The 14906-nt window shown below is 35.3% G+C and overlaps 1 pseudogene; it reads left to right on the top strand.

The window, feature by feature from the left end:
- The first annotated feature begins 10340 nt into the window (after positions 1–10340).
- Positions 10341–11295, top strand: LOC145504625 (olfactory receptor 10X1-like; annotated as a pseudogene).
- Positions 11296–14906: the final 3611 nt, after the last annotated feature.

Consider the following 14906-nt stretch of genomic DNA (forward strand, 5'->3'; position numbering starts at 1 on the left):
TGCCAGTGAAGCCTCTCCTAACACCATGCACAAAAATAAATTCAAAATTGATTAAAAATATAAATGTAAAGCCAGAAACTATAAAACTCTTAGAAGAAAACATAAGCAGAACGCTCTTTGACATAAATCACCACAAGATTCTCTTTGACTCACCTCTTAGAGTAATAGAAATAAAAATAAACAAGTAAAACTTAATTAAACTTAAAAGCTTCTGCACAGCAAAGGAAACTCTAAATAATATGAAAAGGCAACTCTTAGAATAATAATAGCAAATGAAACAATTGACAAAGGATTAATCTGCAAAATACAGAAGTAGCTCATGCAGCTCAATGCCAAATAAACAGACAACCCAATCAAAAAATGGATGGAAGACCTAACAAACATTTCTCCAAAATAGACATGCAGATGGACAACAAACACTTGAAAAGATGTTCAATATTGCTCATTATTAAAGAATTGTAAATCAAAAGTACAATGAGGTACCACCTCACACCAGTCAGAATGACCATCACCAAAATATTTATAAATGCTGGAGAGGGTGTGGAGAACAGGGAACTCTCTTGCACTGTTGATGGGAATGTAAATTGGTACAGCCACTATGGAGAAACAGTATGGAGATTCCCTAACAAACTAGGAATAAAAATATCACTTGATTTAGCAATCCCACTACTGGGCATATACCCTGAGAAAAATCACAGTTCAAAAGCACACATGTACCCCAGTGTTCATTGCTGCACTATTTACAATAGCCAGATCTGAAAGCAACCTAGATATCCACTGACAGATGAATGGATAAAGAAGACATGGTATATGTGCACACACACACACACACACACATACACATATATGTATATATACAATAGAATATTATTCAGCCATAAAAAGGAACAAATTCGAATCAGTTTTAGTGAGATGGGTGAACCTAGAGACTGTTATACAGAGTGAAGTAAATCAAAAAGAGAGAAAAAATATCATACAATAATGCATATATATGGAATCTAGAAAAATGGCACTGATGAACCTATCTGCAGGACATTCATAGAGACATAGACATAGAGAATAGACTTGTGGACACAGCAGTGGAAAGAGATGGTGGGATGAATTGAAAGAGTAGCACTGAAACATACCTTGTAGTGTAGAAGTGAGCATTAGTCATTCAATTGTGTCTGACTCTTTGTGACCCCATGGTCTGTCCATGGTATTCTCTAGGCAAGAATATTGGAGTGGGTCCCCATTTCCTTCTCCAGGGGATCATCCTGACCCAGGGATTGAACTGGGGTCTCCTGCATTGCAGGCAGATTCTTTACAATCTGAGCAACCAAGGAAGTCCAAAACTTACCTTACCATATGTAAAATAGATAGCTAATGGGAAGTTGCTGTATAACACAGGGAGTTCAATATGGTACTCTGTGACATCCCACCTAGAGTGGTGGGATGGGTTGGGAAGTGGGATGGAGGTTCATATGTTTACTTATGCCCAATTCATGTTGTTGTATGGCAGGAATCAATATAACATTGTAAAGTAATTATTGTCCAACTAAAAATAAACTTAAACAAACAAATAGACAATCCAAACAATATAAAAAATGTTCAAGAGATATGACTAGATCCTTCATTAAAGAAAATATCCAAGTATGCAATAAGCCTATGAAAAGATGCTTCTTCTGTTAGTAAGCATGATAATGGATATTAAAGCTCCAGTTAGGTATCACAGCATATCCACTTCAATGGGTAAAATTAAAAAGATGGATTACCAAGTGCTGATGAAGTGTGATATAACAAGAACTCTTGTATGTTCCTAGTGAGAGTATATATTTAGTATATAGTTCAGTCACTTTAGAAAATACTTTGTTATTGTATACTTATTTTGAAGATACTCATACCCTATGGTCCAGCTTTTCTACTCTTGGACTCACACCCTAGATAATTGTATGCATACATGTACCATGAGGTATAAAAATAGTGTTCATAGAAGAGATATTTGCAATAAACCAAAGTTTAAAATTACTCAAATTTTCACCAATATTAGAATAGATAAATGACTTGTAGTAAACCCATATAGTATTGCATGTATACCAAGTTGCTTCAGTCATATTCAACTCTTCTGACCCTATGGACTGTAGTCCACCAGGTTACTCTGTCCGTGGGGATTCTCCAGGAAAGAATACTGGAGTGGGTTGTCATGCTCTCCTGCAGGGGATCTTCCCAATCCAGGGATCAAGCTGCATCTCTTATGTCTCCTGCATTGGCAGGTGGGTTCTTTACCACTAACACTACATGGGAAGCTCATACAGTATATTAGTACATAATAATAAAAGTGAATAACTATAGCTACATAATTCACTGTATATATTAACCTTTTTTTTTTTCTTCCCTCTTGGGCCATGTGTTTCTTTGACTATCTAAGATACAGTTTGCAATTAAAGGACTTCAGAAAAATGTTTCACTAGATTTTCTGAATCTTTATGCCAAGGAAGTCCCTTAACGGGAATCAGTTAAGATATTCTCTCCTGTCAAAAAAGAATATAACATCAATGAAAGAATAAAATAGGAGATCAATGACTTCTGATGTTTACCTAATTGTGAATAGTATTAATTTCTCTCTTCTACATGTATTGAGATTTACTATATTCAAGAAACTGCCCTAGCCACAGTGAAAACAAAAGCACAAAATATATAGTTTTTCCTTCTAGGCTACTCACATTCTTCTTATGAAAGGCACACATTCACGATATGACATAGCTTAAGGCTTTCAGAGATATATGAGAGTACTTGTCAAATACAAAAAAAAAAAAAGCATGACCTAAAAATTGAGAAGTATGTTTTATTTGGCAGACATATGGAAGATTTAATCCTTAGAGACAGGCTCTCAGGTAGCTGTTCTACCTGTTCTGAAGAGGTAGGGGAGTACTCAGGATATATAGAAGTTTATTCAAAAAAAGATAGTTGGAATATCAAAAGATTTCTGTTAATTATAGAAAAATGGCACCTCGAGTAAATGAATTTATAATGTTTCTGTGTATGAGAAGATCAAAGAGTTTAGTCTCATGGAAATTATTCCTTTGATATGCACCTTAAGTATCTAGGGCCAGTATTCTGTTTTTCTCCTTCCTGAATTCCATTAGGGTGCACCATCAGGGGTAGCTGCCATGGCTGAATTCCTGATACTAGATGGCCTGTTTATTTCCATCCTGAGTTCCCCTCAGAGTGTACTAATGGGGTGGCTACAGAGGTTGATGGCTTGGTGACCACAACATCCTCTGTTTAATGAATTGACAAGAGACATTCTTTGTCTACACACTCAAGTGACTCCCTTCCCATAAAGGGTTCCCATAGAGGGTTCAGTCATATTGTTGCTGAATGTCCCCAGACAAGATATCTCTACTTCAATATCTCAGCCTCATTTAAAAAGCTCTTTAAACAGGGGGAAAAGGATAGCTAAGAGTCCTCTTTGAAACAGAAAAAATCTTAAACACTGACCTCAAAAACTATTCCTTCATGCTCCTCTGTTCATGAAATTCTCCAGGCAAGAATACTGGTAGCTATTTCCTTCTCCAGGGAATCTTCCCACAGGGATCAAAGCCAGGTGTTCTCCATTGCAGGCAGATTTTTTACCATCAGACCTACCAAAGAGCCCATTCCTTCATAGGAGACTGAATTTTGTTTTATTCTTCCATGGAACGATTTATGTTCTAGGGCAGGGTTGAAACAATAGAGCATTCAGTAGGCTAACAGGTGCATAAGGCCAAGAAAAGGACAGCCATAGTGAGTGTTAACAAAACCATTCATCCCAGAGTGACCATGGTCATAACATAGACTCTGCCCCTGATGAGCAACATCAGGGAACTAACACTGTAAAAGGCTAGGAAGGAGAAATTTCACTAAAATAATCAAGGTAGTCACCAAACAAATATATAAAAAAATAACAAATATAGGGCCCAGGTGTGTGTAAGGGGTGGGGCAATAAACAAAGTTTCTTCAATATATTATCTAAAATATCCAGTTTACAACAACAACAAAAAATAAGATACATGAAAAGAAGCAGAAATATATCACATATTACCAAAAAAGAAATCAAGCAACAGGAACTTCCTGTGAGTGTGACTAGATGACATACTGAAAAGTCAAAAGCTTCAAAGTCATCATTTTATTGAATAAATATATTTAAAGACTAAAAAAAAATAAAGAAGTAAAGAAAGGTATCATAATAATATTGATCAGATATAATACCAATAAATAAAATAGAAATTTAAGATAGCCCAAATGGAAATACTTGATTTAAAAAGTACAGTAACAGATTTTTTTAAAGAATTTCTTATGGTGGCCACTATGAAGAACAGTACAGTTTCCTTTAAAAAAAAACAAAAAACAAAAATAGAGCTACAATATTATTAGCAATTCCACTCCTGAGCACGCACCTGGAGAAAACCGTACTTTAAGAAGATGTAAACCTCACAATGTTCATTGTGGCACTATTTACAATATCCAGGATATGGAAGCAACCTGAATGTCCAACAGAAAAGAAATAGATAAAGAAGACATGATATATATGTACAATGGAATATTGCTCAGCCACAAAAAATAATAATAATGCCATTTGTAGCAACATGGATGTATCAACTACTCTTCAGTAAAAGTTTTTTAAAAAATTGTTTGAGATATGCTCAACCCATGGCTGATTCACGTCAATGTATGGCAAAAACCACTACAATATTGTAAGGTAGTTAGCCTCCAATTAAAATAAATAAATTAAAAAAAAGAAAAAATATATGTATATATTTAAACTGGTTGAAGAAAAAAATGGTGAACCTGAAGTTAGATTAATAATGATTATGTAATTCAAAGATTAGAAAGAAAAAAGAATGAAAGAAAAGTATATTCAGAGAAATGTGTGACACCATTAAATATACCAAAATTTAAATGAGTACCAGAAAGAGAAAAGAGAAAGGAACAGAAAAAAATTAAAGAAATAGTGGCTGAAAACTGCCCAAATTTATTGAAAAATAAATCTACACATCCAAGAAGCTCAACAAACTCAAGTAGGGTAAATGTGAAGTGTGTCAGTTGCTCAGTTGTGTCCAACTTTTTACAACCCTCTGGACTATAGCCCACCAGACTTCTCAATCCATTGAATTCTCCAGGCAAGAATACTAGAGTGGGTAGCCATTTCCTTCTCAAGGGGATTTTCCTGACCCAAGGGTTGAACCCAAGTATCCTGCACTGCAGGCAGAGTCTTTTACCATCTGAGCCACCAGGGAAGCCCAGTGTAAATGTAAAGAGATCTACCAACAGATACAACCAACAGTGGAGAAGACATTCTTGTAGAGTGTACGCGGGACATAGATAGACCATATGACAGGGCATAGAACAAGTCTATAAAGTCAAAAGGATACAAATCTATAAAGTGTGTAGGATTTTGGAGTGAAAATTAGAAATGGAGAGAAATTAGAATCACAATGGTGTGAAATTAGAAATCAATAACACAAGGAAATCGGGAAATTCACAAGTATGTGAAAAGTAAGCAATGCAATCTTAAATGACTAACAGTTCTGAAAAGAAATCATAGGAGAAATTAGAAAACACTTTGAGATGAGCAAAAATAAGGACACAGCATAATACAATTTATGGGATTCAGCTAAAGCAGTGCTTAGAAGGAAATTTACAATGATATATACCTGTTTTAAAATGAAGAAAGATGGCAAATAAGCAACATAATTGTATACTATAAGACATTGTGAGAACAGCAAAGTAAACCTAAAGCAAATAGAAGAGGGGAGAAGTAAAATAGAGGAAAAAATTTTAAATAGTAGGATAAGAGAAAATCTTTTAAGTCAATGAAACTAAAAGCTGCTTCTTTTGATTTTTAACAAGAGATCAAAAAGGTCAACAAAATTGATAAACATTTGCTCAATTGACCAAGACCTAAAAAAAAAAAACCTCAGATAATTTAAATTATGGGACTCAGAAATGATAGTTACTGAACTTCCAGAAATAAAAAGAATTATAAGTAAATATTATGAACATTTGCAGACTAATAAATTAGATAAGTTAGATGATATAGACAGATTCCTAAAAAGACAAAAAAATTCCAAAACTACCACAAAAAGGAACTGTCAGCTGAGTAGATCTATAGCAAGTGATTGAAAGTATTCTCTCAATATTTTTAATAACAGAATCCTCTGAAATTATAGCAGGGTACACAGATGGTCAAATCCAGTAGTTTCTATATTCTTAGCCTCTTTTGTTGCCAAGCTTGGCAAAGTAATTAAGTTCTGACCAATAAAATATAAGCTTAAATGATAGGTGTAACTTCTAGGTTTATCCCTTAAGAATGATGTCTCTCTTTCTGATTTACTGATGGCTATGAACAGAAAACCAGATACTATGGACTCAGCAATGAAAGGCTTATCTTAAGGATGGCAGAACCAATTCACCAGTTCTCAAGGGCTTGTATAACCTTTTGAAGCTAAGTTACCATATCAACCTTGCAAATTGTGGATTGCTTGTCACAAGACTGTTGTATGAGAGAAATAAATTCTGATTTAAGCATATTAATTTTTTATTCAGTGGCCTTTCTAAAGGTGATAGGCCAGGATACACTTTTTCAGATAGCTCTGTGCAACTTCCCAAAAGGTAAGGAAGAAGCCAGGATATGTATGTTTTTTTGCTATAGAAAACATGTAGTTGAACATCAAAAAATTACTGCTAATCACAAAAATACAGGACATCTAAAATCAATTATTTTAGTGTCTTTCTATCTATGGGAAGGACCAGCAACCTGCCTTTCACCATTTTGCATTCCCCTTAGGTTGTAGTTCAGTGGCTAATAGCTTGAAAGTATGATAGTTAGCAACATTCCCTGTTTATCAGAAAGGCAGACAATATTCTTTGTTTACTGAAATGGCAGGCAATAGCTTTTGTCCACAAAGGAAGGGAGTTGATGAATAGAGGGAAAGAAGCTTTTATGGTGAGTGGAAAAGTGAATGGAGTGAATACTAGAAATGCAGTTGACTTCCCTCTCTGATAAAACAAAACTAATGAAGTAGCAGGAAGCCTTGGTTATGGGTAGAATATGAACTCTGAAAGTTTTAAATCCCCAGAGATTCCCAGAAAAGTTTTACTAGTCACGTGTTACACAAAGTCCTGCAACTAATAAGAGCAAATTAAAAAGTTGAGTGAGAAAGTTCTTTTCCTCCTTCTGATGAAAGAAGAAAGAAATCCCTGAGAGTCTCTTAAGCAGAACCAAACAAACCTCTAGAGCTCAGGAACCTCAAGCCCTGGCAATTATCAGGTAATATCTCTAAAGTATTAGAAGTAAAGGCTCTAAGCCACTGCAATTTAGTGAGTATTGGGAACTGATCATTGCAGATGTGGCCTAACCTCATATGTCATGTCAAAAACTCTGGAACCATAGAAAACTGATGTACACAAAGTCAGGATCTCTTTTTTCACTTCCCAGGTGGGGAAACAGAAAATGCAAGGGCTTTCCCAAGGTCACTTAACTAACAGTGACAAAGTTAAGAGTCCAGAGTCTTTGACCAGTAATTTTCATACTAAATTGATCTTTGCCTGTTTTGAGTGAAGAACAAAACATACTTCCAACAATGTGAAGACTTTCTTGGAAGACTATAACTATAATACTGAATTGGCACTGGAGCCATGATAAAATACAGAAGGTAGGAAATTATTCTAGATGGTTTGACTCTCTTTTCTTCATGACTAATTGTCACTACCATTTTCTTCAAATTACCATTTCTCTTTGACTTTGAAAAAGATATATTTCTTTTGTCAGTGTGGATCTATATGGCAAACTAAATTTGAGACAGGTTGAATTAGCAATAACTTCAGAGAGAACTGAGAATTGGATGGGATATGGTAACTTTACCACATTTACACATATACACACACATTCAGAATATACCAAAAGTTGAAGGAGATTCTGACATTCATATTTTACTCCTGATGGTTAGCCAAGTAGATATTTACTACACAATTGGGTAAAAGCTAGATAAGAAAGGACCCGGCCTGGAATTTGTATCAATTATTCTTTGCATTTTCAAAATGCTTCTGAACTTTAAACTTTGAAAACAACCTTTCTGGGCTGTATTGGAGAGAATATGGCCTATTGTATGAAATCACACTGTTTTGCAGGTAGTATGACAGAAAAAGTTTTAGGCTTTTCACCAAGGAGGTCACCTACTAAAACAACTTCTTATTTTGCTAATATACTTTTTCCCTTTGGGGAACTTAGTGAATCTTTTAATTCCACAATTCATATAATTGCGTTTCTTATAGAGTTATTGTGAAGAGTCATGTGAATTTAAGAACCTTAGTGTGTAAATAGCTTTGCTGGTGGAAAGAATTTTTCATAATATGTTAGGGATCAACAGAAAGGCCAAGTATGTTCTGACTGGGGGAGATTTTGTTCTTAAACAGCTAGAATCCTTCAGAAAGATGCTTATAGAGAGAAATGAAACAGTGATCTGCAAATGTGGAGTTGGATGCGAAGGACACTCACATGGAGTTTGGATACTGAAGAGGATTACTGAAAGGTCTCATGAAAAAACTGAAGGAACATTTAGACACTGTCCCTCACAATAAGTTCTTAGGCAAGAAGACAGAAAAATAGTCTAACTTTTTGGAGATAATTGCTCACAGATAAAGTGTAGATACAGTGAGAGAGGGAAACAGGAAAGATGAAAGGGTTCATGGACAAGATTAGGTCAGGGGACTCATGTGTGGCTATGAAAGAATAAAGGTCTTGTCAGGTCCAAGAGGACAAAAGAATCCAAGGAACCTATAAGGTAGAGTCCATGTATTGTGAATTATTTATGAAAACATTTGTAATTTAGGCCATTTTCCTCCTGCCTCTTCTGATTCACAGTGACCAGCAAGATTCTCCCCTGAAAATGCTTAATCTTTGCCTGAACCAAATCTAAGGAACCATGGAAAGTCTGTTCATCTCGGTGCCCAAGATCATATGTTATACAGTGCTGAATAACAAAGTAAAACAAGCATTGTTTTGAGAGTCAACACTTTTAAAATAACCTGCTCATTGAAGATTTATTGGAAATCAATATCTTCTTAAAATGCTCCATATATATTATCACCCTGAGAACTACAGACTTATATGACTCATAGTCTCTTTCTTTAAGGTGAAAGCATTGATAAATGAGAATAATATACCACTAAGGTTAAAACAGCTTGATTCCAGTTACAATTGTGACACTTCATAGATATGATAATCTTATTTTTAAAGTAGGTATTTTTAAAAAATAATTTTTAAATTATAAAATTTAAATTTATAAATTTAAAATGTAAATTTTAAAAATAATTACAGCTGCCCCACACATTTTATATTTCTCCTAGGCACTTCACCTATACAGTTTGAAGAGTAAACTGAATAAATATACAAACAAATTTGGCAAAATATAGGCTCTATAAATGAGTTATTAAATATGATAGCATGTGGTTAAGAAAAAAACATAGTTCAAGGTCATATAAACATAAGGGAATATTTAACTATAAGGACAAACATGGAATTTTAAAGAGGATGAGATTAAATCTGACATAGAATTATCAAGAAATATACAGAATCACTAGAATTTGTCTTTTTTTGCATATGCTGAGCTTTACATTGAAGAAATGAACAAAATGTCTCTTGCCACTTAAACTGTAGTTGCATAAAATGTCTGCTTAGTAACATCATCCACACACTATTTAAGCAAAATTTATCCCAAGGGTCCTTCAGAGGAGAGGAAAGGGAGCTTGCTATTTCTTTTCCTTTAGTATTTCAGGACCTAACTGTCTTCTTCAAGAAGAGGTAATGACTTTGATCTTCTGTTATAACTGTAAGCCGTTGTTAAAATACAGTCCACAAATTCCAAACAACTATCAAACTTCACTTATTAGCTATTACAGACAGTATTATAAGTAGAAGTTTCTATGTCAGATCCTGATTCTGTCAATCAACTACTTGGTAATTTTTTCATGATTTAGAATCAGATCCAAATGTAACTCCCCTTATGCACATGAATTTCCTTCATCTGGACAGCAATTAGAGTATTTTTTGTTCTTTTTGTACTATCAGCCAATAAACTTCTTTAAAAAATAGGGTAGAAAAAATCATAATAAGTAATTAGTAATGGTGGCTTAATAAAGAAGAAACACATGAGCAGACAATTTGGAAAAAATATTACCTACATATACATCTTGTTTTGCCAAACGAAATATAAAATCAATTGGTAACTGCAAATTTGATCGTTTGTTTTATTCACACCAAAACTACAGAGATTAATGGAAAATTGAATATGTTGTTTCCTTGGATTTCAGAACTTCACATGATGAAGATCAACCAGACAGTCCTGAAAGAGTTCATTCTTGTTGGCTTTTCTGTTTATCCACATGCACAGACATTCCTCTTTGTGGTTTTCTTTTGCCTCTACCTTCCCACCCTCACAGGTAATCTAGCCATTATGGGTCTAACTTGGGTGGACAGATATCTGCACACACCCATGTACCTCTTCCTTAGTGCACTCTCTTTCTCTGAGACCTGCTACACACTGACCATTATCCCCAAGATGCTGGCAGATCTCCTGGCCAAGAACAGAAGCATTTCATCCATAGGTTGTGGCTTGCAAATGTGTTTCTTCTTGGGACTTGGTGGCACTAATTGTATGATTCTTACTTTGATGGGATATGATCGCTTCCTGGCTATCTGCAATCCTCTCAGATATCCTTTGCTTATGACCAACATGATGTGTGGGAAACTTGTGGCCTCTGCTTGGGTTGTTGGCTTCTTTATCTCTGTGATAGAGACTGCACTGATATTCAGGGGCTCTTTCTGCAACCCCAATCTTGTCAAACACTTCTTTTGTCATATGCGAGCTGTTGTGAGGCTGTCCTGTTTAGATACTGAACTCACGGAATTCATCGTAACAGTGATGTCAGTGTCAGGTTTGATGGGCACCTTCCTGGTCATCATCCTCACTTATGTGTTCATTCTTTCCACTGTCCTCAAGATCCCTTCAGCTGAGGGCAAGCAGAAGGCCTTTTCTACCTGTGCTTCCCACCTCACAGTGGTCATCATCCACTTTGGTTTTGCATCTATTGTTTATCTGAAGCCAGGAGCACCAGGAGGAGATGACACAGTGATTGCAGTTCCATACACTGTCATCACTCCTTTCCTCAGCCCTCTCATTTTCAGCCTCAGGAATAAGGACATGAAGAATGCTTTCAGAAAGGTACTTGGAAAGAAATTTCTTGAATTATATTGTATTATTGCTGCAAAACTGAGTGTTCACAGACGTCAGTGAAGCATTTACCCTGAAATATCTAGAGAAACCTTTTCCCATAAGTTGACATATGGGGATTAAGTGTCTGAGACTTGGACCTAAGCCATGACAGGCATTGAGCTAGCATGTTAAGAAAGTTTTCCAACTACTTCAACTATTTGTCTCTGCACATTCTATGCTACTGCCAATCATCCACTAGGTGTTTTGTACCTTTGATGATGTAAGGAAAGCAAGATGGAAGAAGAAACAGCAAACTTATGACTACTATACTAAAAGATGATTTTAAATTCTTGGAGATGTAAATGTTGAAAAAATTTCTAGGTAATGTTGTGAGGGACTGTGTGGTGCTGCTGAGGGGAGATAATTATTTCCTATAAGAGATGCACTATAGAAATCACAAACAGTCAAGTATGTTTCAATATGTTTCTAGATATAGATAAACAGGTTTATTAGATAGATATATAATTAAGAGTCATGCCATACTATTTAAAAATTTTAATACACTGTACACAATGGTGTCCTTCCAATGACTGCTAAATGCTAGCTTCTGAATATATGGGATATTTTGGAATGCTGATTCAAATCAGTAAACAAGACAGTAGAGTCTACATGTTCTGTGACTGAGGGAATCCTTGGATGAGGACTGCAAACAGCCCCCATTTACTTTAGTGAAGTGAAATTGCTCAGTCGTGTCCGACTCTTTGCGACCCCGTGGACTGCAGCCCACCAGGCTCCTCTGTCCATGGGATTTTCCAGGCAAGAATACTGGAGTGGGTTGCCATTTCCTTCTCCAGAGGATCTTTCCAACCCGGGATCGAACCTGGGTCTCCTGCATTACGGGCAAATTCTTTACCATCTGAGCTACAAGGAAGATCAATATTACCCTAAGAAAATAAGAAATGCTACAAAGTTTTTGTATCACAGATAAGTAGCAACTAATCTTACTGAAAATTCCAGCGTAAAACCTAGAGACTTTTCTGAATCTTTTTCTCAGTGCTGTTGCTACTATATCCTCTCAGGAAGGACATAAATGGTATATAATGGGTTGGTATATATAAATAAAATGTATTAAACATCTTCTGCTCATTTTTAAATCAGGTTGTTTGCTTTCTTGATGTTGAGTTTATGTGCTGTTTGCTTATTTGGATATTAACTCCTTATCATTCTTAGCATTTGCAAATAATTTCTTCCATTCAGTAGGCTGTTTCCTCCTTTTTGCAATGATTTCCTTTGACATGCAAAGACTTTTAAGTTTAATTAGTTCTCATTTTCTTATTTTATCTCTTTTGCTTCAGGAGACAAATCCAAAACAAAATATCGCTATGGTTTATGTCAAAGAGTGTTCTTTGTTTTCTTCTTGGAGTTTTTTGGCTTCTAGTCTTATATTCTTCTAGTCTCACATTTAGGTCTTTAATCTTTTTTATTTTTTATAAAAATTTAGGTCTTACTAGTGTTCTATTTTCATTCTTTTACCTGTAAATAATCAGTTCTCCAAAGAGGACATTCAGATGGTCCACAGACACATGATAAGATGCTCAGTATCCTAATCATCAGGGAAATAGAAATCAAAACCACAAAGAGACATCACCACACACCTGTTAGAATGGCTATCCTCAAAAAGAACAAAAATAACAAATGTTAGCAAGGATATGAAGAAATGGGAACCCTTGTACACTGTTGATGGGGATGTAAATTAGCGCAGGCAGTATGGAAAACAGTATGGAAATTTCTCAAAATATTAAAATAAAGCTGTCACATGACCCTGCAATTCCACTCCTGGGTATACATCTGAAAAAAAAGAAACACTAATTTAAAAAGATACATGCACTCCAGCATTATTTACATTTGTCAAGATATGGAAGCAACCGAAGTAGCCATCAACAGATGTAGGGATAAAGAAGATGTGGTATGTAAATATACAATGGAATACTACTCAGCCCCAAAAAAGAACAGAATTTTGCCATTTGCAAAATCATGAATGAACTTACAGGATGTTGTGATTGCCAAATAAAATTGAAACATGTATATTATCATATGTGAAACAGAACACCATTCCATGTTCGATGCATGAGACAAGGGCTCAGGGCCGGGGCAATGGGATGACCCAGAGGGATGGGATGGGGAGGGAGGTGGGTGGGGGGTCCAGGAAGGGGAACACATGTAAACCCATGGCTGATTCATGTCAATGTATGGCAAAAACTATTACAATATTGTAAAGTAATTAGCCCCCAACTAAAGTAAATAAATTTATAAAAATAAATAAATAAATAAAAAAAATTAGTTTGAGAAAGACAAATACTGCCTTAATGTGTAATCTAATTAATTAAAAAAAACTAATGAATATAACAAAAAAGAAACAAATTCACAAATGTAGAAAACAAATTAGTGGCTACCAGTAGGGAGAAGAAGAGGGAGGGGGCAGTTTAACTCTAGGTAATTAAGACTTACAAACTATTATGCATAAAATAAACAACAAGGAATTTCTATACAACATAGGGAATACAGACAATATTTTATAGTATTTATGAATAGAACATAATCTTTAAAAATTGTGAATCACTATATTGTACATTTACTTATACAATATTGTACATCAACCTTACTTTAATAAACGAAAAAACAAAAAATTGAGGATAGAAATCTTGGCAAGTCTTCTTGGATAATAGCTTTACACTGAAAAAAATGGAAAATATTTGGTGTTTAGAGAAAATATATATCTAAAATTGCATTGGTTTACAATGCTTTTTAAAATGAAATATTATATTCAATGTTTTTTGAGACAGAGTTCTCTCTTTTTATGACTATACTATTATGCTTATTTCCACTTTATGGTAAATATATGCTAAATTAAATACAAAATTAGATGTTACAGTTTCTAAAATATGACGTGGGATTTGAGACAATACCACTGTATTCTCAACTGTATCTTTATCTATAAGCTGGCATTCCTCATTTTAAAAGCTTGTGGATAAGGAAGCTGTGGTACATATACACAATGGAATATTACTCAGCCATTAAAAAAAATACATTTGAATCGGTTCTACTGAGATGGATGAAACTGGAGCCCATTATACAGAGTGAAGTAAGCCAGAAAGAAAAACAACAATACAGTATACTAATGCATATATATGGAATTTGAAAGATGGTAACGATAACCCTATATGCGAGACAGAATAAGAGACACAGATGCATGGAACAATTTTATGGACTCTGAGGGAGAAGGTGAGGGTGGGACGTTCTGGGAGAATAGCATTGAAACATGTATATTATCATATGTGAAACAGAACACCATTCCATGTTCGATGCATGAGACAAGGGCTCAGGGCCGGGGCAATGGGATGATCCAGAAGGATGGGATGGGGAGGGAGGTGGGTGGGGGGTCCAGGAGGGGGAACACATGTAAACCCATGGCTGATTCATGTCAATGTATGGCAAAAACTATTGCAATGTTGTGAAGTGATTGGCCCCCAACTAAAATAAATAAATTTATAAATTAAAAAAAAAAAAAAAAGCTTGTAATGTGGGGACTTCCATGGTGGCTCAGTGGTTGAGTCTGCCTACCAGTGCAGGAGATACAGATTCCATCCCTCATCCAGGAGGAACCCACATGCT

Source organism: Giraffa tippelskirchi, chromosome 5 (assembly GCF_054371585.1).
Source record: "Giraffa tippelskirchi isolate mGirTip1 chromosome 5, T2T-mGirTip1v1.2.pri, whole genome shotgun sequence".
Classification (NCBI taxonomy): Eukaryota; Metazoa; Chordata; class Mammalia; order Artiodactyla; family Giraffidae; genus Giraffa; species Giraffa tippelskirchi.